We start from the raw sequence: 23808 nt of genomic DNA on the forward strand, positions 1-23808 counted from the left end.
TGCAAATATCAAATCAGCCAATCATGTGGCAGCAACTCAGTGCATTAAAGCCTGCAGACCTGGTCAAGAGATTCGGTTGTTGTTCAGACCAAACATCAGGTTGGGGAAGAAATCAATGACTCTGACTGTGGAACGATTGTTGGTGCCAGGTTTGAGAATCTGAGAAAACAGCTGATCTCCTGGGAGTTTCACACACACGGTCCCTAGAGCAGAGGTTCGCAACCTGGTGTCCATGGACCCTTCGATTAATGGGAAGGGTTCATGGCATAAAAATGTTTCTAGTGTTTGCAGAGAATGGTGCTGAAGACAAAAACAAAACATCACGTGAGCAGCTGTTCTTTGGGTGAAAGTGCTTTGTTGAATCAAATTGAATTGAATGGACTTTATTTCTTACATCTTCAGGGAGTGGTGTCTCAGAAAGGCAGCATCCATTATTAAGGACCTCCAGCACCCAGGACATGCCCTCTTCTCATTGCTACCATCAGGAAGAAGGTACAGAAGCCTAAAGGCACACACTCAGCGATTCAGGAACAGCTTCTTCCCATCTGCCACCCGATTCCTAAATGGACTTTGAAGCTTTGGACACTACCTTACTTTTCTCTCTCTGCTAGATTATGTATTGCATTGAACTGCTGCTGCTAAGTTAACAAATTTCACATCACATGCCGGTGATAATAAACCTGATTCTGATTCTGATTCCTTCACATACATCAGGAGTAAAAATCTTTATATTCTCTGCGATTTAGGGAGGTACAGTTCCCACACAAAGCAGTGATGCAGCCAGTCAGGATACTCTCAATTGTGTCCCTGTCGAAAGTTCTTAGGATTTGGAGGCCTATACCAAACTTAGAACCCTAGAACCATAGAACATTACAGCACAGTACAGGCCCTTCAGCCCTCCATGTTGTGCTGACCCATATAATCCTTTAAAAAAAAGTACTAAACCTACACTATCCCGTAACCCTCTATTTTTCTTTTATCCATGTGCCTGTCCAAGAGGCTCTTAAATACCCCCAATGTTTGAGTGCGGTCTCACCGGAGATTTGTATGACCTCTCTACTCTCTACTCTCTACTCAACATGACCTCTCTACTCTTGAACTCAATCCCCCTGTTAATGAAGCCTAGCATCCCATAGGCCTTCTTAACTACCCTATCAACCTGCACAGTGACCTTGAGGGATGTACGGATTTGAACCCCAAGGTCCCTTTGTTCATCCACACTCTTAAGTAACTGACCATTAATCCTGTACTCAGTCTTCTGGTTTGTCCTTCCAAAATGCATCAACTCACACTTATCCGGATTGAACTCCATCTGCCATTTTTCTGCCCAACTCTGCAGCCTGTCTATATCCTCTTGTAACCTTTGACAATCTGTAGCTCCATCCACAACTCCTCCAATCTTCGTGTCATTCTCAAACTTACTCACCCATCCTTCCGCCTCTATATCCAGGTCATTTATAAAAATCACAAATAGCAGATCCCTGCAGCACTCCACTAGTCACTGACCTCCAGGCAGAATACTTCCCTTCCACAACTACGCTTTGCTTTCTCCCTTTAAGCCAATTTTTTTATCCAAACAGCCAAGGTTCCACTTATCCCATGCCTTCATGACTTTCTGGATGAGTCTCTAGTGAGGGACCTTGTCAAATGCTTTGCTAAAGTCCATGTAGACCACATCCACTGCCCTACCCTCATCAATTTCTTTTGTTACCTCTTCAAAAAACTCAATCAGGCTCATGAGGCACAATCTTCCCTTCACAGAGCCATGTTGACTATTCATGAGTAGACTGTACTTCTCCAAATGCTCGTAGATCCTATCCTTAAGAATCCTTTCCAGTAGTTGGCATCCCACTGACGTAAGACTCACCAGTCAGTAGTTCCCAGGTTTCTCCCTATTACCTTTTTTAAACAAGGAAACTACATTTGCCATTCTCCAGTCCTCCAGCACTTCCCCTGTAGCCAAAGAGGATTCAAAGATCATAGCTAATGCTTCAACGATCTCTTCTCTCAACTCCCACAACAATCTGGGGTGTATCATATCCGGCCCTGGAATATCAATCTTAATATTTTTAAGAAGATCCAACACTTCTTCTTCCTTAATCTCCACATTGTCCAGCACACGGGCCTGCTCTATTTCGACCTCATCCTGATCAAGATCCTTTTCACTTGTGAATACTGAAGCAAAGTATTCATTTAGGACCTCCCCAACCTCCTCCGCCTCCAGGCACATGTTTCCCTCTTTATCCTTTAGCGGTCCCACCTTCATTCTCGTCATCCTCCCATTCTTCACATGCACATAGAACGCCTTGGGGTTCTCCTTAATCCTACATGCCAAGGCCTTCTCATGCCCTCTTTGAGCTCTCCTAAGCCCTTTCTTTAGCTTCTTCCTGGCTACCCTATATTTCTCATGAGACCCTCCTACTTCCTTCTTCTTATATCTAACATATGCTTCCTTTTTCCTCTTGATGAGTTGCCTCATGTGTTTCGTCAGCCACGGCTCCCTTTTCCTACCATTTTCTCCTTGCCTCAGTGGGACAAACCTATCCTGAACCCAGCTCAAGTGGTTCCTAAACTTCTCCCACATTACTTCTGTGCTTCCCCCTTTGAACATCTGTTTCCAATTTACTCTCGCTAGTTCCTGCCTCATCCCTTCAAAGTTAGCCCTTCCCCAGTTAAGCACGTTACCATTTCATCTGATTTTATCCCTTTCCATAGCTATGCTGAAGCTAAGGGAGTTGTGGTCACTCTCACCAAAACGCTCCCCCACCAAGAGGTCTGTCACCTGACCAGGTTCATTACCAAGAACAAGATCCAGCATAGCCTCTCCTCTCGTCGTCCAGTCCACATACCGTGTCGGGAATCCTTCTTGAACACACCTGTCAAATTCAGCCCCATCTATCCCACTTGCACTCAGGAGGTGCCAGTCAATATGAGGGAAGTTGAAATCACCCATAACTACTACCCTGTATTTCCTGCACCATTCTAAAATCTGCCTACTTATCTGCTCCTCGGTGTCCCGAGGGCTATTTGGGGGCCTATAGACTACTCCCAGCACAGTGATTGATCCCTTCCTATTTCTGACTTCCACCCAGACTGACTCCGTGGACACACCTTCTGCAGCGTCCTCCCTTTCTATAGCCGTGATACTATCCCTGACCAGCAATGCCACCTCCCCCCTTTTCTACCTCCCATCCTATTCATTTTAAAACACCTGAACCCCAGGACCTGCATCATCCAATCCTGCCCTTCCTCCAACCAAGTTTCAGTAATGGCCACAACATCGTAGATCCACAAATTAATCCATGCTGAAAGTTCATTCTCCTTGTTCCTAATACTCCTAGTATCGAAATAGGCACATTTCAACCCCTTTAACTGGCTACAATTATGTTCTGTCCCCTGCCTGTCCTTCCTCATCAACTCAGAACTCTTAGCATCATACCCTTGTCCTTCTACCTTAATCCCTGCACTCACATTCTGATTCCCACCCCCTTACCAAATTAGTTTAAACCCTCCCCAACAGCTCTATCAAACCTGCCCGCCAGGATATTGGTCCCCCTGGGATTCAAGTGCAACCAGTCCTTTTTGTACAGATCACACTCACCCCAAAAGAGGTCCCAATGATCCAGAAATCTGAATCCCTGCCGCCTGCTCCAATTCCTCAGCCACGCATTTATCCTCCATCTCATTCTATTCCTGTTCTCACTGTTGCGTGGCACAGGCAGTAATCCCGAGATTACTACATTTAAGGTCCTGCTTTTCAACTTCCTTCCTCACTCCTGTAGTCTTCTTTCAGGACCTCGTCCCTTTTCCTACCTATACATATAGGTACCACAACCTCTGGCTGTTCTCCCACCCACCGCAGGATATCTTGGACATGATTAGAAACATCCCGGACACTGGCACCTGGGAGGCAAACTACCATTCAAGTTTCTCTCCTGCGTCCACAGAATCGCCTGTCTAACCCCCTGACTATCGAGTCCCCTATCGCTACTGCCTTCCTCTTCCTTTCCCTACCCTTCTGAGCCACAGGGCCAGACTTTGTGCCAGAGGCACAGGTATTGTCGCTTCCCCCAGGTAGGCTGTCCCCCCAACAGTACTCAAACAGGAGTACTTATTGTCAAGGGGTACAGCCACAGGGGTACTCTCTAGTACCTGACTCTTCCCCTTCCCTTTCCTGACTGTGACCCATTTCTCTGTCCCCCATGGCCCCGGAGTGACCACCTGTTGGTAACTCCTCTCTATCACCTCCTCACTCTCTCTGACCAGATGAAGGTCATCAAGCTGCAGCTCCAGTTCCCTAACACGGTCCCTTAGGAGTTGCATCTCGATGCACCGGGTGCAGATGCGGCTGTCCAGGATGCTGGGAGACTCCAGGACCTCCCACATTTGACACTGACCACAGAAAACCGGCCTCACACACATGCTACTTCCTTTTGCAATCAACAACTGCCTCACCTCGTCCCGTTACCGCCAAAGCCCTCTCACTCTGTTGCCCACTGGATATGGCTGCCTTCTTTTTAAACTATTCGCGCTCAACTGGCTGACGTCACGTGCCTGCGCAGTCTGGCCTCTCTCTGCCCCCAAGAACTCAGTGTCTTCCCACTGGAAATCTGGAAGTCTGGTGCTCTCCCGCTGCCTTCTTGTTCTGAATCAAACTTCTTCAACAGTCTGAGGTGAAAGAGGCTCTTCTGCGCCTCTTTTCACCATGTAGCTGTTGGCGCATGGCCTAGTGGATAAGGCATTGGTCTAGTGACTTGAAGCCTGGTTTGAGCCTCAGCTGAGGCAGCGCGTTACATCCTTCAGCAAGGCACTTAACAACACATTGCTCTGCGACGACACCAGTGCCAAGCTGCTTGGGTCCTAGTGCCCTTCCCTTGGACAACATCGGTTTCGTGGAGAGGGTGAGGCTTGAAGCTTGGGCAACTGCCGGTCTCCCATACAACCCTGCCCAGGCCTGCGCCCTGGAAACCTACCAAGGCGCAAATCCATGGTCTCACAAAACTCACGGATGGTGTGTACAGACCATGTGAGGTCCTTGGTGATGTGGATTCCAAGGAATATAAAGCTGTTTACCCTCTCAACCAGGTGTCATTGGGGTTTAGCCTGTCTCCATTCCTCCTGTAATCCACAACCAGCTCCTTTGTTTCTGCAACATTGAAGGAGAGGGTGTTTTCTTGACACCACTGTGTCAGGGTGATGACTTCTTCTCTGTAGGCCATCTCGATAAGGCCAATCAGTGTCGTGTCGTTGGCAAATTTAATTGACAGATTAGAGCTGTGGGTGGTAACACAGTCATGGGTATACAGGGAGTAAAGGAGGGGACTTAGTACACAGCCCTGAGGGGCTCCTGCATTGAAGGTCGGAGGGGTGGAGGTGAGGGAGTTAATGAGGTACATCTGGTAACATACCCCCAATTATAAACAACATATTTTTATTAATAAATCCTCCTTTACTGTAGGGTTCTTAACAGTAATATCTCACCTCAAAAAGCTAGAATATTCAAGTAGGATGCCCACTGTACGAAGAACCCAACAGAGCAAGCTGAGCAGTTTGCATCCAAATTCATGAGCTGATTTAATATTTTGGAATGGCAATTTAAGATTCCCTTCTCGGAATTGGGCTGGCAATTGACTATAGCAGTGATAGATGCAATCTATATCTCAGCCTGAGCCAGAGACCAAAGTCACCTCTGACCCAAAGTAAAAGGCTTTGTTGGTGTTATATTTGGTATTCAATATTTTTTTGTTAACTTGAAGGAATGCCTGAACCGCTCGCCAGTTAGATCCAGCAAAGAGAATGGCAAATGATCCACAATCAGTGCAGCTAACACAGCCAGATTCTAACTTTCGGAGATTGAAACAATTTATGTACATAAATGTCTGGTCTGCAATGGTAATACAGAGTGCAGGGACTGTCTCAGTGGAAAATTACAAGGCAGCGTGCCAAAACTGAAATGGCATAACAGAATATGACTTCAAAGATGAGATGAAATTACATTTTTACATTTAGAATCAGTTTTACAGTGCAGGGACGTGTTTTCAAGCCCAACTTGTCCTTGCCATCAAGTATGCCTTTTTGACCTCATCCCATTCCTCCCAAATTTCCCCGTCCACGAGCCTGTCCGTTGCCGTTGTACCCACCTCTACCACGTCCTTTGGTAGATCGTTCCGGTAGTGGCACAGTAGAGGTTAGCACAACGCTCTATGGTACCGGCGACTCAGGTTCATTTCCCGACGCTGAACGTAAGGAGGTTGTACGTTCTCATCCCCACCCCCACCGTGACTGCCTGGGTTTCCTCTGGGTGCTCTGGTTTCCTCCTGCAGTCCAAAGACGTACCAGTTGTTAGGTCAATGGGTCATTGCAAATTGTCTAGCAATTAGGCTAGAATTAAGTCAGGGGATAGGTGTGCAGCATGGCTCAAAGGACCTATTCCACACTCTAGGTCAATAAGCAATAAAAAAAATATCCTCTACCCTCTGTGTGAAAAAGTTGTCCCACAGGTCCCATTCTTTGCTATAAACCTATGGCCTTTACATTTTAGATCCTTCCCACCTTCCCTGGGAAAAACACTTAGACAATCCATCTTATCTGTGCCCCTCAAGAGTTTATAAACCACTATCAATCTCCTCGGTTATGCAACCTTTGATGCTAGGTAGACGATCTGCAAAGAGTACTGGTAATGGCTGGGGGTCACCCGTATTGTACAGACACTGCCCAGAAGAAGGTAGTGGGAAACCACTTCTGCAGGAAACAAAATTTGCCGAGAGCAATCATGGTCATAGATAGACCATGATCGCCCATGTCACATGGCACGACACGCAACGGAAGAACAAATTCTCTCCCCTTGGCCTTGTACACTCCAGGTGAAAAGTCACTGGATTCTGCATAACTTGTGTGTTTTGGCACGTTGGGACATACCAAACAGGGCAGATTATAGAAGTGAAAGAAGAGGCCACATACACTCAGTGGCCACTTTATTGGATACCTCCTGTACCTAATAAAGTGGCCGCTGAGTGTATGTTTGTGGTCTTCTGCTGCTGTAGCCCGTCCATTTCATGGTTCGACTTGTTGTGCATTCAGAGATGCTCTTCTGCACACCACTGTTGTAACACGTGGTTATTTGAATTACTGTTGCCTTTCTGTCAGCTCGATCCAGTCTGACCGTTCTCTTCTGATCTCTGACATTAACAACTCATGGATTTTTTTTTGTTTTTCACACAATTCTCTGTAAATCCTAGAAGATCAGCCCATCTCAAACCACCCCGTCCAGCACCAACAATCATTCCACGGTCAAAGTTATTTAAATCACATTTCTTCTTCATTCTGAGCAACTGAACCTCTTGACCACGTCTGCATGCTTTTATGCACTGAGTTGCTGCCACGTGATTGGCTGATTAGATATTTGCATTAATGAGCAGGTGTTAAGATGCACCTGATAAAGTGGCTACTGGGTGTATATGTCACCATACGCTCTCTTTGAGATTCACTTTAGTCTGTTGACAGAGAGGTTAGGAGGATGCAGTACAGGAACTTTGATACATCTCAGAATTGAAATTTGACTATGAACAAGTAAGTAGTCAGGAAAGACAGCTTTTCAGAATGCCTGTTGGGGGAGTTTCAGCTGCTCCATTGCGTAGGAAATGGGCTGAGGAGAAAGCTGTGGTACTACAGTGGGCCCTCATCCACCATACCCTGGCTCCTCTTAGCTTCCTAATATCTCTCATCTTCACTCTTGGATATAACAAACAGGTGTCTGCGGCCTCCGGTACATCATTTCAAAGATTTACAATGTGGATTTTTTTTCTCTTCATCTCAGTTCTGAAAGGCTGCTCTCTAAGACTGAGATTATGTCTGCCGCAGGTTCTTGAAACTTAAGAAACCACTGGGAGTATTCAAGGGTCAGAGCATTCTGCAGTGAGTAAATCTAGTCCGTGTTTTTGGAACCAAACGATCGATGTCTAGATCTATTTCCTCATAAAGGGTTTATGCTTTCACTTCGCCAAACCATTGCTTCCACATCACTTTTTGAAACTATTTCATTGTTACCATGGCCAGAAGTTCTTTTTAATATTTATGTGAAAAAGTTTAATGTGAAAAAGGCTAAGGAGCCGGTGGTGGACCTGAGGAAGGCTAAGGCACCGGTGATCCCTGTTTCCATCCAAGGGGTCAGTGTGGACATGGTGGAGGATTACAAATACCTGGGGATACGAATTGACAATAAACTGGACTGGTCAAAGAACACTGAGCCTGTCTACAAGAAGGGTCAGAGCCGTCTCTATTTCCTGAGGTGACTGAGGTCCTTTAACATCTGCCGGACGATGCTGAGGATGTTCTACGAGGCTGTAGTGGCCAGCGCTATCATGTTTGCTGTTGTGTGCTGGGGCAGCAGGCTGAGGGTAGCAGACACTAACAGAATCAACAAACTCATTCGTAAGGCCAGTGATGTTGTGGGGGTGGAACTGGACTCTCTGACGGTGGTGTCTGAAAAGAGGATGCTGTCCAAGTTGCATGCCATCTTGGACAATGTCTCCCATCCACTCCATAATGTACTGGTTAGGCACAGGAGTACATTCAGCCAGAGACTCATTCCACTGAGATGTAACACCGAGCATCATAGGAAGTCATTCCTACCTGTGTCCATCAAACTTTACAACTCCTCCCTCGGAGTGTCAGACACCCTGAGCCAAGAGGCTGGTCCTGGACTTATTTCCACTTGGCAGGATTAACTTATTATTATTTAATTATTTATGGGTTTATATTGCTATATTTCTTCACTATTCTTGGTTGGTGCGGCTGTAACAAAACCCAATTTCCCTCAGGATCAATAAAGTATGTCTGTCTGTCTGTCTATTTATTGGCATGGTGAGTGTCTGCTCTTTGATTCCACAGATTTATAGTTGAATATGACTCTGTCTTTCCCAAATACCTACATATTCATAGTCAAATTTCAATCCCAAGGTGTATCAAAGTTCCCGTACTGCATCCTCCTAACCTCTCTGTCAACAGACTCAAATGAATCTCGAAGTAAGCATAAAGTGACATATATACACAGTGGCCTCTTGATTGGGTACACCTGTTCACCTGCTGGTTAATGTAAACATCCCAGCAGCCAATCACGTGGCAGCAACTCAATGCATAAAAGCATGCAGGCATGGTCAGGAGGCTCAGTTGTTGTTCAGAGAAAACGTCAGGATGGGGAAGAAATGTGATCTAAGAAACTTTGTGAAATAATGGTTGGTGTCAGGCGGGGTGGTTTGAGTGTCTCAGAGACTGCTGATCTCCTGGGATTTTCACGCACAACAGCCTCTAGAGTTTACAGAGAATGGTCAAGAAGCAAAAATTAAAAATCCAGTGAACGCCAATTCTGTGAGCAAAAATACCTTGTTAATGAGAGAGGTCAGAGGAGAATGGCCAGACTGGTTCAAGCTGACAGTAACTCAAGTAACCACGTGTTACAACAGTGGTGTGCAGAAGAGCATCTTTGAACACACAACACGTTGACCCTTGAAGTGGATGGGCTACAGCAGCAGAAGATCACAAATATACACTCAGCGGCCACTTTATTAGGTCCGGGAGGTACCGAATAAAGTGGCCACTGAATGCACATAATTTTATGGCAAATTTAATTTGAATTTGACTAGCCCCCATCCAGTGCATATTGCTGATCTTTAACGTGAAAGGAATGGGCTGGCATCTGACTGTGTTGGCTGTGGAAAGCTATCTGTATCCGCACCCTGCTGCTCCGATTATTTTCACCCACAAGCCGCAGAAACTGAAGCGTAAGACGATATCAGCAGCGAGAGAACAGGGCACGTGAGCTCTGAATGAGCAGAGCAAGCAACAACCAATCTGAGGTGGAAAAGGCCAATTTGAATGTTGGATTCAATGTTAAATTAGATACAGTTAACTTCTCTCACCTCAACACCAAAATAATCACTGAATGCAACATATGGACTCACTTTCAAGAACCTTGCAACTCAAATCCTTAATGTTATTTGTTAACCAGAGAAAATCTGCAGAAGCTGGAAATCCGAGCATCACACACAAAATGCTGGAGAAACTCAGCAGGCCAGGCAGCATCTAGGGAAAAAAGTACAGTTGATGTTTCGGGCCAAAACCCTTCAGCAGGACTGGATGCTGAGGAGTAGATTTGAAAGGTAGAGGGAGGGGAGAGGGAAATGCCAGGTGATAGGTGAAACAGAGGGGGTGGGGAGCAAAGAGCTGGGAAGTTGATCGATGAAAGAGAGAGAAGGCCATGGAAGAAATTAAAAAGGGCCCCTTGGCTTTTTCTCTCCAGTCCTGCCGAAGGGTTTCGGCCTAAAACGTCAACTGTACTTTTTTCCCTAGATGCTGCTTGGCCTGTTGAGTTCCTCCAGCATTTTGGGTGTGATATTATTTATTAATTTTTTTTTTTTGCATTTACGCAGTTTTGCATATTGGTTATTTGCCAGTCTTAGTGTGCTGTTTTTCATTAATTCAATGGTATTTCTTTGTTCTACTGTGAATGCCCAGAGGAAAATGAATCTCAGGGTGATATATGTCTGATACTGTACAAAAGTCTTAGCCACACATACGTAGCTAGGGTGCCTAAGAGTTTTACACAGTACTGTAGTAATTTTATGTATTGCACTGTGTAATGTTGCCATGAAAAAAAAAACAGATTTTGTGACATATCTGAGTCTTGATAAACCTGATTCGGACACAAGTGGTACTGCAGATGCTGGAAATTGCTCTCACGGCGCTCCGCCATCACCATTCCCAACATCCTTTGCTCCCGCCAAATTTACAAACTCGCTCTCCGCTCCATGTTGACAAATGCGGCACTGTGCAAAAATCTTAGAACCCTACCTAAGTATACGAGTAGCATCCACGGATGTCAACGTTTCCATGGATGCTGCCCGACCTGCTGAGCTCCTTCAGCTTGTTGCACGTGTTAAATATACGAGTATGTGCCTATGACCTTTGCACAGTGCCACATGCACTTCGATAATAAATTTACTTTCAACTTTGAATGGGAAATATAGTTATAAATAAAGAACACATTTACAATATCACTTTTTTGTTTAAATCTTGCAAATAAAAGAAAATATTTCTCTATATAAAAAAACAGCTGTGTGCCAAACAGCTGGGTATATTTAAAACAGAGGCTGATAAATTCTTGAATAGTAGGGGTGTCAAAGGAAGGCAGGAGAATGGGGTTGAGAGGGAAGATAAATCAGCCTTGATTGAATGGTGGAGTAGACTAATTCTGCCCCAATGTCTTATTGTCTTATTGTTTTAACATTTAAGCTTATTATGTATTAAAAGAATACTGATACTTATAAATACCATGCCTAAGTATCTGCTCAACACATACAAAGTGCTGGAGGAACTCAGAGGCTATATCTGCTGTAAGTTTAGATTGTATTGTTCAAAGAAAATTCACTTTATGACATTAGATGTATTGATGAGACAGGCAGTTCAATGATGTTTTCACTAACTACAGAATGGTCGAATTTGATCTAAATTCTTCAGATATTTCACTCTGTTTCTTTGCCTTGCCAAAAGCATATTTGCAATATAAAGGCTCATTGCTAATAGTCTCAGCCTTGCCTAGACAGAAAACTTTGGCCTGAAGTTTTATTGGAAGATATTTTCCCTACTGCTTGTTCACTTTCCCCATTAGTAACTGGGGCAGCAGTCGCCAAGTTGACTATCAGGAGAGAATGGCAGCGTAGTGGTCAGCACAATGCTTTACTGGACAGGTGATCCAGGTTCAATATCCGCCGCTGCCCATAAGGAGTTTGTACGCTCTCCCCGTGATTGCATGGGTTTTCTCCGGGTGCTCTGGTCTCCTTCCACAGTCCAAATATATACCAGTTAGTAGGTTAGATGGTCATTGTCCAGTGATTAGGATAGGATAGAATTGAGGGATTACTGGGCAGTGTGATTTGAAGGGCCTTAAAGGTCTATTCTGCACTATTTATGAATAAATAAATATAGAGAGGTAGATAAATAAATAAATAAACAAATAGGTAGATGGATAAATTAATCAATTTTGTCTTCATTAGCTTTTTTAATACCATGGTTCTATTTTGGCCTTTTCTATTATCATGGATTAAAATTGTCATTTTGCAACGTACCATGAATCAAGATGTATGAATCAGGTTAGTGTTCAGGACTAGTCAGTTCCCAGTTCTGAAGCCATTTTCTAACCTTCTCACCTTAATCAGAATCAAGTTTAATATCACTGGCATAAATCATGAAATTTTTTGTCTTTGCAGCAGCAGTACAATGCAATACATGATAATTTTAAAAATCAATTTTTAATGAATTCCTTATTTAACAGGCACACTCACACACATATGTAATAGATGTGCACACATGTATATAATAGATATGTCTGTGTGTTAAATAAGTAGTGCAAAAAATAGTGAGGTAGTGTTCACAGGTTCAATGTCCATTCAGAAATCAGACGACAGAGGGGAAGAAGCTGTTCCTGAATTGCTGAGTGTGTGCCTTCAGGCGTCTGTATCTCCTACCTGATGGTAACAGTGAGAAGAGGGCATGACCTAGATGATGGTGGTCTTTAATCAATGATGCCGACTTTTTGAGGCACCATTCCTTGGATATTACGAAGGCTAGTGCCCATGATGGAGCTGAATGAGCTTACAACTTTCTGGAGTGCCACCCATACCAGACGGTGATGCAGCCAGTTAGAATGCTCTCCACGGTACATCTGTAAGAATTTGCGAGTACCAAACCTTCTCAAACTCCTAATGAAGTATAGCTGCTGTCTTGCCTTCTTGCTGCACGATTTCACTTAATAATTATATCACGAGTTTCCAGTTATTCATTATTCCCAAAAATGAACAGAAAACTCTATTTCTACGCACTCTTGCTCTATTTGGTAATACTCGTGATCAATTTAAACATTCAAATAACTGTCAGAGGCCTCTGCACACTCTCTCGATGGTGAGAGGGTTTGCTGATTCTGGAGTCGGGAGAACTCGAATAAGTGATGCTGCAGATTGTAACGTTGAAACTGCGAGCTGTTGGTCTCCCCTCTTGCTGTGGCAGGTGATATCTCTCTCCCTCTCTCTCTTCTCTCTCTCTCTCTCTCTCTCTCTCTCTCTCTCTCTCTCTCTCTCTCTCTCTCTCTCTCTCTCTCTTTCTCTCTCTCTCTCTCTCTCTCTCTCTCTCTCTCTCTCTCTCTGTCTTTATCTCTCTCTCTCTCTCCCTTCCTAGTGAGAGAGAGAGAGCCTGTTGAGATGTCGAAGTGTTGGGGTGGACAGTAGCTTTTGACGGACTCTAGACCACGGTCTCTAGGGGGTTGGTTTTGCATGGTGGGTGGTGGGGGGTGACGTTTTTGCTGGAGTCAGTGGGGGGGGGGAGAGGAGGGAGAGTTAATACTTTCGCTGCTGCAAGGAGGGGAAGGCTATCTCTAAGGGTTCTAATGTTTTTCTGTCATTCAGCCTTTATTGTATTTTCTCTGTTTCATACCTGTTTGTGAACAGTAAGAATTTTAGGCTGTATGCTGTATACGCTCTCTGATATTAAATTGAACCATTGGAAATTGAAAGAATTTCCTCAGTGGGAGAAATGATTTACCTTTCTTCTCTTGCCACTTAGATTTAGCCCAGACAGCCAGCTGAACAGAACCCAAACTTCACTTGATTTAAACTTGGAACACATTACTTTTTTCTTCTTTGTTCTTTCCACTTTCCAACACTGGCATTGGAAGCACTGGCAAAGAACCCAGAGGCTGGCCCTCAAGTCCTGGCCACCTCGCCTAGGCATGAACGCTCAGCTTTATCGGGCTACGATCAAGGTCATTGGACTTGTTTACGCGCACTGGGAACCAAGCGGAGTTCTGTCTTGCAAGTTGCGTGCTGTTTCCTAATGGAAAACACTCCACTCCTCCTTCCAGAATGTTTCAAAAGCTATTTCACAAAAAACCCTTCCAGCTATCCGAGGTTGCATTGCTTACCAGAATGGACCTGCAACAGACCTTGGACTGAATGCCCTGGAGATGGCAGAAATTGGGATTTACCCTTGCTTGGGGTTATACCTCTTGGCGCAGTCTTAGAACCTCAAAGTTCAATTTTCAAAGTACATTTCATTATCAAAGAATATATAAACTATACAACATTGAGATTTGTCTGCTTACAGGCAAGAAACCTGAAAGAATCTAGTTTTTAAAAGAAGGACCAACACCAAATGTGCAGAGAGTGAAAAAAAAAATCATGCAACAGTAAAGCAAGGATCAACATTCAGGATGAAACTGAGTCCGTAAAGCCGAAGCTGGGAGCAGCCGGAAGTCAGCCTGTAGTCCCTGTCTCAGTTCATCACACAGAGAGGCAAACCACCGGGAAGCTTGCAGACGCTAAGCCAGGAGCAGCCGGGGCACGACACAGCACTGAGCAGAGCGGAGTAAAAAGATTCAGAGCAGAGCTGGCTTGACCTTGGCCATTGTACCATTGTACCTGTGGTCTGTATCATTGTGGAAAAGGAAGGCGTGTGAAGTAACTTCATTTCAGTACAGACCCTCATCCAACCTTACATTAATTGCTCTGCCCAGTTCAGTAGTCCTGCACACTACTCACTACCACCTTTTCTCTCTTTCTGCACTACTTATTTAATTTTTTATAATTTATAATTTTTAAAATAAGCTCTGAGTGCTTATACTTTTTTATAAACACTCACTGGCCAATTTATTAGGTACACTTGTACTCTGGCTCGTTAATGCGAATATCGAATCAGCCAATCATGTGGCAGCAACTAATTAAATTAAACTAATTGAATTAAAGCATGCGGACATGGTCAAGAGGTTCAGACCAAGCATCAGAATGGGGGAAGAAATGTAATTGAAATGATTTTGACTGTGAAATGATTGTTGGCACCAGATGGGGTGGTTTGAGTATCTCAAAACCTGCTGATCTCCTGGGATTTTCACATGTAATGGTGTCTAGAGTTCACAAAGAATGGTGCGATAAACAAAATAAGTGGCAGTTCCGTGGAAGAAAATGCCTTGTCAATGACAGAGATCATGGAGAAATGACAGACTGATTCAAGCTGACAGGAAGGTGACAGTAACTCAGATAGCCAGTGTTACAACAATAGTCAATAGACAGTAGGTGCAGGAGTCAGCCATTCGGCCCTTCTAGCCAGCACCACCATTCACTGTGATCATGGCTGATCATACACAATCAGTACTCCGTTCCTGCCCTCTCCCCATATCCCTTGACCCCGCTATCTATAAGAGCTCTATCTAACTCGCTCTTGAATGCATCCAGAGACTTGGCCTCCACTGCCTCCTGGGGCAGAGTATTCCACATATCCACCACTCTCTGGGTGAAAAAGTTTTTCTGCATCTCTGTTCTAAATGGCCTACCCCTTATTCTTAAACTGTGGCCTCTAGTTCTGGTCTCACCCATCAGCGGGAACATGCTTCAGTGTGTCCAATCCCTTAATAATCTTATATGTTTCAATCAGATCCCCTCTCATCCTTCTAAATTCCAGTGTATACAAGCCCAGTCGCTCCAAACCTTCAACATATGACAGTCCCGCCATTCCGGGAATTAACCTTGTGAACCTACGCTGCACTCCCTCAATAGCAAGAATGTCCTTCCTCAAATTTGGAGACCAAAACTGCACACAATACTCCAGGTGGGGTCTCACCAGGGCCCTGTACATCTGCAGAAGGACCTCTTTACTCCTATACTCAATTCCTCTTGTTATAAAGGCCAGCATGCCATTAGCTTTCTTCACTGCCTGCTGTACCTGCATGCTTGCTTTCATTGACTGATGTACAAGAACACGTAGATCTCGTTGCACTTCCCCTTTTCCTAACTTGACTCCATTTAGATAGTAATCTGCCTTCCTGTTCTTGCCACCAAAGTGGATAACCTCACATTCATCCACATTCTGCACAACAGCGCTGTGCAGAAGAGCATCTCCCTGAATGCACAACACATCGAACCTTAAAGTGGTTGGGCTACAGCAGCAGAAGACCACACTGGATTCCACTCTGTATGTAACAAGGTAGCCCCTGAATCTTTATGTTTTATTGTATTTTATATAATTTTATCCAAATCAGGTTTATTATCACCGGCATGTGATGTGAATTTGAGCTGTTCAATACAATACATAATTTAGAAGAGGCAGGAATTTAGTCTAGTTGTGACCAAACTCTCAAAGCATTTCATCGCTGGCAATGTGAGTGCTACCGGGTGGTAATCATTCAGGCAGCTCACATTTATGCATTGTCTCGTACTGCTGCCCAAAACAAGTTTCATGACATACAATATTCAAGATTGTTTAATGTCATTTCCAATTCACAAGTGTAAAGGAGAGTGAAATAATTGTTTCTCCAGCTCTGATGCAGCACAAAACAACGCAGTAAGATAAAGAACACAATAAATATAAATACATAAGACAGCTTATATACATAGATTGATTGCATGACTCTAGGCACAGGAGTGTCTGTACATAAGGTGACTCTGGCAGGAAATGATGAAGTAGTGATAGAGCGTGGAGGGTGGGTTAGTGGGTAGAGGTCTGATCAGCTTTGCTGCTTGGGGAAAGTAACTGCTTTAGTATCTGATAATCCTGGTGAGGATGCTCAACCTTTCCCACAACGTCGCAAAAACAAAGGAGCTGGTTGTGGATTACAGGAGGAATGGAGACAGGCTGACCCCCAATGACACCAATGGATCTGGGGCTGAGAGGGTGAACAGCTTCAAGTTCCTCGGCATCTTCATCACAGAAGATCTCATGTGGTCTGTACACACCAACTGTGTGGTGAAAAAGGCACAACAGCGCCTCTTTCATCTCGGACGTTTGAGGAAGTTTGGTTTGGGCCCCCATATCCTAAGAACTTTCTACAGGGGCACAATTGAGAGCATCCTGACTGGCTGCATCACTGCCTGGTATGGGAACTGTACCTACCTTAATCGCAGGACTCTGCAGAGAGTGGTGCGGACAGCCCAGCGCATCTGTAGTTGTGAACTTCCCACTATTCAGAACATTTACAAAGACAGGTGTGTAAGAAGGGCCTGAAGGATCATTGGGGACCCGAGTCACCCCAACAACAAACTGTTCCAGCTGCTACCATCCGGGAGACGGTACCGCAGCATAAAAGCCAGGACCAACAGGCTCCGGGACAGCTTCTTCCACCAGGCCATCAGACTGATTAATTCACGCTGACAGAATTGTATTCCTAAGCTATGTTGACTGTCCTGTCGTATATCTTACTGTACGTGCTATTTATTACAATAATTTGCACATTCAGATAGAGGCGTAACATAAAGATTTTTTACTCCTCATGTATGTGATGGGGTGAGCAAGGGGGGTGGAATCCTTCATGACGTTACTGGCCCTTTTCTGGCATCTTTCAGTATATATGTTCTTGATGGTAGGCCGGTGCAGGTAATGCGTTGGGTACCCATTGTACAGCCTTCCTGTCCACCACAGTGCAGTCTCCATACCTTGCGTGATGCCACTTGCTGGGATTCTCTCTACCACGCACCTGTATAATGACGGGAGTATGGATGTGCATGGTCCAGCTCTCTTCAGAAAGCAGAGGGGTGGGTGAGCTTTTCTGATTACGTGGGGTGTGTTCTGGGGCCATGAGAGGTTTGGGTGAGATATGCACTCCCAAGAGTTTGAATATACATGCAGTTTCCACCGCTGAGATGCCAATGTAAGGAGGCGCATGAGCAATACAAGTTCTCCTGAAGTCAACAATCGTCTCCTTCATCTTGTTGCCATTAACGGAAAGATTACTTGCCTGGCACTAGGGCTCGATCTGTTCCATAAGACCTAAAACCATAAGACCCTAAGTCCATAGGATATAGAGGCAGAAGTAGGCCATTCAGCCCGCCGAGTCTGCTCCGCCATTCAATCATGGGCCAATCCACTTCATCCAGTCATCACCCCATCCCCTTCGATGTCCTGGCTAATGCCCTTCCACCTCCTCCCTACAGGCCATCTCAGAGCTGTCGCTGCTGCGTCGTCGGCGAACTCGACAAGCCGATTGCCTGGGAGTTTGGCCGTGCAGTCACGCTTGAGCAGAGAGTACAGCGATGGGCTCGGCACACAGCCCCGGGGGTTTACCCGTCTTGAGGACAATGGGGAAGAAGGAGTGATCGTGTATCCTGACTATTTGAGGTCTGTCGGTCAGGAGGTCCAACACTCAGTTGCACCATAGTGTACTTAGACTGAGGAGTAATGTAGAATACTGCAGGTCCAGTTCTCTGGATTATTGGCAAGACTGCCACTGTGGGGGTGTGGTGTACTTCACCTCCCACCTTGTAATTCTTCCTCCCCTCTACCCACCTTCTCACTCTGACTTCTCATCTCTTTTTTCCCCAGTCCTGATGAAAGCTCTCACCCCGATACGTTGACTGTTTACTCTTTCCCATTGACGCTGCCTGGCCTGCTGAGTTCCTCCAGCGTTTTGTGCGTGTGCACTGCTCTGGATTCCCAGTATCTGCAGAATCTCTTGTGTTTATCATTTGTACACAGTGCAGACTGAAGTGTTACGTCTACGGAGAGAACGCCATGCAGGTGGACCGAAAGGTAGACGATAATTTGTTCTAGAGTTGAGGAAGTTCACTTGCACAGATTGACTGGGAAACGGATTATTCTGTTTGCTGCAGATGTAAGTAGAAAGTCCGATAGGAAAGTTTAAAATTATGAAGTATTTTTTCAAGTCAAGTTTATTGTCATTTAACTATATACATGTATATAACTTATATAATCATAACCATATCTCTGAACCAGGGTGTAAAGCACAGTAATACACATAACACACAATAACTTATGAAGGTAAGGATAAAATCTACAGAATTACTCATAAATTGCAAACTAAAGCACATAAATTAAATATTGTAAGATACAGAACAGATTATCCAGTGACACTTCGAATGCGATGTGGCAGGGAGTTCAGAAGCCTAATGGCCCGGGGGAAGAAACTGTTTCTCACCCTGACCGTTCTTGTCTTTATGCATCGGAGTCTCCTGCCTGATGGTAGAAAGTCAAAGAGGATGCTAGATGGATGGGTGGGATCCTTGATAATACTAAGGGCCCTGCGTACACAACACTCCTGAGAAATGTCCCCAATGGATGGTAGAGAGACCCCTATGATCCTCTCAGCTGCTCTCACCGGTCCAATGCTCGGCTGCTCCCATACCAGATGATGTTTCAATGATGGGGACAAGGGAGGGGAGATATCAGTTACCTGAAGACTTAAACAAGATGTATGGCAGAGCTAAGATAGCGCCGGTGGGCAGCCTCTTCGAGATCATCTTCAAGAACGGCTTAATTTCTTCCTTTTAATGTCTCTCCTTTTCTTTTACAAGGTGGGTGGGAGTTCTGTCGGAGACCGTGATCTACAGCTGCACTGAAACTAAGGTTCTATATGGTGACGGTTCCTGCTCCTGTCGCTCACCCACCGGCCACTTTTCAATAAAGGTCTCTCCCGGAAGACGTGCGAGCCTTCGGGGTTCTGAGGCCCTGCGGACGAGTCAATTCGACGCTGGAGCGTCGCAGGGGAAACATTGTGAACAGCGGATTGGCTGTCGGAGGCCACTGTGCCTGAATCGTTCTCTCGCTTTCTCTTGGCGCTGATTCTCAAGCCGGAGAACTTGGAAGAGAAGCGATCCGCCAGGTTTTAACATTGCAATCAGCCAGCTGTTCCCCTCTCACTACAGGAAGGATGACACCTCTCTTATTAGCGAGAGAGCCTGTGACACTGAATTGCCGGGTGGACGACTAGCTTTCGCTGGACAGCAGATAACGGTTTCTTTGGGGGCTTTGCTTGCTGATGCTTTTCACTGAAATAAGTTGGAGAGGGCGAGGGTTGATGCTTTGCTGCTGTTTGTGAGTGGGTGGGGGAGAAGGTGGCTTTGAGGGTCTGACGTTTTTACTGTCACTCGTTCTCTGGGGAACTCATCTGTTTCTGTGGATGTCTGCGGGGAGCAAGAATTTTAGGTTGTGTACTGGATTCATTCTCTGGTGTTAAATGGGACCATTTGCACCATTTGAACTTGGCAGAGGTCCGGGAGAGGGAAGGTTAGAGACAGTATTTTATACAATGAATTATGAGCTGGCATGCACTACCTGGCATAGGTTCTCTGCCTGGGATCCATAAGTGGAGACAATAAGTATAAAGGAATTAAATCATCCGTTCCATAAACAATAGTTAGACACATTTACAGGATTGCATGCATCTTTAGGAAGGATGTGAATGTGCCAGAGAAGGCGCCAAAAACAATGGGAGGTTTCAGCTACAATTTGACTGTGTGAACTAGGGTTGCCCTCTTTTTGGAGCAAAACTTACAGAGAGGCAATTTAATTTATCTGGACAAGGTCTGAACAGCTTTAGAAGGAGAGAAGTTGTTCCCAGTGGTGGATAATTTAACCAAGACATGGATTTCAACTTTTGGCCGCAAGACAAGGGAGAAAGTGAAGTGAAAGGTTTTTATAAAAGAGAATAGTTTAGATGTGAAACTCTGCCTTGGGCCAGGTGGAAACAACATCACTCAGGATGTTCAGAAAGGGATAGATACTTGACATGCAGGGCTATGAGGAATGAGTTGGCAAATATGACTAATAAAAGATAGAGAGAAAGAAAAGATCTGCTTCATTTGTCACATGTACATCGAAACAGCAAACCATGCACTCAGTGGCCACTTTAATAGGTACCCCCCATACATAATAAGGTGGTGACTGCACGTACGTTTGTGGTCTTCTACTACTCTAGAGCATCCAATTCAGGATTCGATATGCTGTGCATTCAGAGATGTTCTTTTGCAAATGTGGTTAATCACCTTCCTGTCAGTTTGAACCAATCTGGCTATTCTCCAATGATCTGAAGGCATTTTCGTCCACAGAACCACAACTCACTTTTGTTTTTGTTTTTTTGCACTGTTCCCTGACACCTCTAGAGACCACGGTGCGTGAAAATCCCGGGAGATCAGCCGCTGCTAAGATACTCAAGCCACCCCATCAGGCGCCAAAGAATCACGGTCAAAGGATCACATTTCACTTAGATCACGTCTCTTCCCCCATTCCTGATGTTTGGTCTGAACAAAAAAAAAACTGAACCCCTTGACCACGCCTGCGTGCTTCTACGCGTCGAGTTGCCGCCACACAATTGGTTGATTAGATATTTGCATTAACGAGCAGGCATACCTAATAAAGTGCAGTGTGTTGACGGAACGAACAGTTTTGCTCTGCATCAAGACAATTTTCTGCTAGGTTGCTTCTAGGCAGCAGCAAAAAATCAGAAAATAATGTGCCATTGTCAAGTGCATTTGAATAACACAAACTGGCTCCCTGTCGCAAGAGGTTTTACACGGACAGGCGACGTTCTGTTAAATGATCCCTATTAAAAACTGCATCTTCCGGAGGAGCTGGGCAAAGAGAGCAAGCTCTTTGTCTGTAATTTCCTAGATAGCGACAAGCCGTTTCTCACAGCAAGGGCAACATGTGGGGAGAAGCTGCCACTGTTTATTAAATGCTGTGCCCCTCAAATAGCCTCTGACAACCAAGTCCATCTCCCGGTCACCACGCATGGCTCAGCTTCTGTGCCCGGTGGGACCATTTCAGACGCATTAACTGTACCGTGCTTGTTAGTGAGGCCATTCTTCAGCTCCCCTAGGCCCTGACAATTTTGCAAGGCTTAGGGACCTCCACATGGACCGCCTCATGCTTTGATGCTCCTGACCCACAGGCTTTCTTCTGAAAAGTGTACTTGCCCACTGGGCAAACCTCAGTACAGAAGGCCAGTGGAACTGATAGGAGAAGGGGCCAATGTGGGTTCCTGGCGCCTTAAAACCAGTCGCTTTGGGCAGGTGGGGCTCATCAGCCGCAGCCAGCACCTCAACTAGGAGGAGGGAATCTCTGATCTCAAACCTCCGCTGCCTTGCAGCTATACCCACTCATGGAGAAGGCTTTGGGTATAAACCGCCAAGGAAATAACCTGCGTTGGCATCCCTAAGGCAGGCCTACAGCGAGTCCAACAGTGACTGTGACGCCACTGGTGCCGAACTGTATCGGTCTCTGCCGTTCCTGTGGGTTCATCAGATGCATGGAGAGGGGGAGCTTGCTACTTGCTCTCCATATCGTACTGCCCGGACTTGCGTACTGGCTTGAGTATCGCGTAGACAGCTGGCACGCAACAACCATGGTTGGCCTTGACCAACAGAGGGCCTCAGAGCCAAGTAATTGGGTGGAGATGTTTCGACTCTCTGAAGCAACCTTGAAATGGAAGCCTCAATGTCTAAGGATGTCTCCCAGATTTGTTTCAGATTCTGCCTCCTTCCGCTTCCCTGATACTCATAGGGCTCTGTGGTCCCCAGTCTGGACCTTCCATTCTGCACCACTGGCGCTTATGTTAACAGCAGAGAGTTAAAGAGAACACCCTGCTCTTTTCATTGGATCCTGAGCAGTTTGGGGAGAAATACACCCAGAAACTTCTGTAGTTGTACCGTGAAGAGCATTTTGACAGACTGCATCACTGTCTGGTATGGAGGGGCTACTGCACAGGACTGAAATAAGCTGCAGAAGGTTGTAAATCTAGTCAGCTCCATCTTGGGTACTGGCCTGCAGGGTGCTCGGAGCGTCTTTGGGGAGTGGTGTCTCAGAAGGGTGGCATCCATTGCTGGGGACCTCCAGCACCCGGGGCATGCCCTTTTCTCGCTGTTAACATCAGGCGGGAGACACAGAGGCCTGGGGCCACACACTCAGCGATTCAGGAACAGCTTCTTCCCCTCTGCCATCCGATTCCTGGGTGGACGCTGGAACTTTGGACACTACCTTACCTTTTAATATACAGTATGTCTGTTTTTGCACGTTTTAAAATCTTTTCAATATGCATAATTGATTTACTTGTTTATTTATTATTCTGTTTTATCTTATTTATTATTTTTTTCTCTCTCTGCTAGATTATGTATTGCATTGAACTGCTGTTGCTAAGTTAACAAATTTCACGTCACATGCAGGTGATAATAAACCTGATTCTGATTCTGATCCTGTACTGTGCGACTAGTGTCAGGAGGATAGGATAGCCTGGGCAGCTAGTGTCAGGAGGATAGCAAGTTCAGAAAGTCTAACCTGTCAGACATTTTACTGGCAAACACTGCAGATGCTGGAAATTCAAACAACACACACAAAATGCTGGTGGAACACAGCAGGCCAGGCAGCATCTATAGGGAGAAGCACTGTCGACGTTTGGGGCTGAGTCCTGATGAAGGGTCTTGACCCAAAAAGTCGACAGCACTTCCCTATAGATGCTGCCTGGCCTGCTGCGTTCCACCAGCATTTTGTGTGCGTTGCAGACATTTTATTGACTGATTTTTGGTTTCTGGGTGTCAGGTCAAGGGGGCATTTATTGCCCACGTGTACATGCCTTTGAGACAATGGGGTGAGCTGCCTTTTCACAATTCTACAGGGGAAGGTGCTTCCATGGAAGGTCCAGCGTTTCAACCCTGGTACAATGAATGAACGGTGATATTTCTCAAAGTCCGGGTGAACTGGAGGAGAAACTGCAAATATTTTTTTTCCTACAGAAATGTCGCTTTCAAGGACTTTGCAACCCATGTTCTCAGAATGGGAATGGAAATTAAAATGGTTGTCCATTGGGAAATTCTGCTTTCAGTAGCCTTGTCTTATCTTGACCTTGTCTGGTTTAAGGCAAAGAACCTCGGTGGTCTAATTTCTGCACTACTATAATCTCTCATCCCTGGAGCTATTCTGGTAACCCAGAGACCAGACTGACACCAACTTACTGCCCTCTACTGTGTCTATTGCCTTGTTTATTAT

At 45.3% G+C, this 23808-nt stretch overlaps 1 protein-coding gene and 1 long non-coding RNA gene across 3 annotated transcripts in view; one reads left to right on the forward strand and one right to left on the reverse strand.

Moving 5' to 3' along the window:
- The window catches only part of LOC132381420 (uncharacterized), a 76588-nt gene extending 76051 nt beyond the window's left edge, over positions 1 to 537 (forward strand). Inside the window, exon 3 of the long non-coding RNA XR_009508027.1 lies at positions 403 to 537. This is a non-coding gene — a long non-coding RNA (uncharacterized LOC132381420). The remainder of the gene's footprint in view (positions 1 to 402) is intronic.
- LOC132381418 (gremlin-1-like) overlaps positions 1 to 23808 on the reverse strand; it is a 121013-nt gene that overhangs the window by 11925 nt on the left and 85280 nt on the right. The gene's annotated exons all lie outside the window — the stretch shown is intronic.

This window comes from Hypanus sabinus, chromosome 26, assembly GCF_030144855.1.
Source record: "Hypanus sabinus isolate sHypSab1 chromosome 26, sHypSab1.hap1, whole genome shotgun sequence".
Taxonomy (NCBI): Eukaryota; Metazoa; Chordata; class Chondrichthyes; order Myliobatiformes; family Dasyatidae; genus Hypanus; species Hypanus sabinus.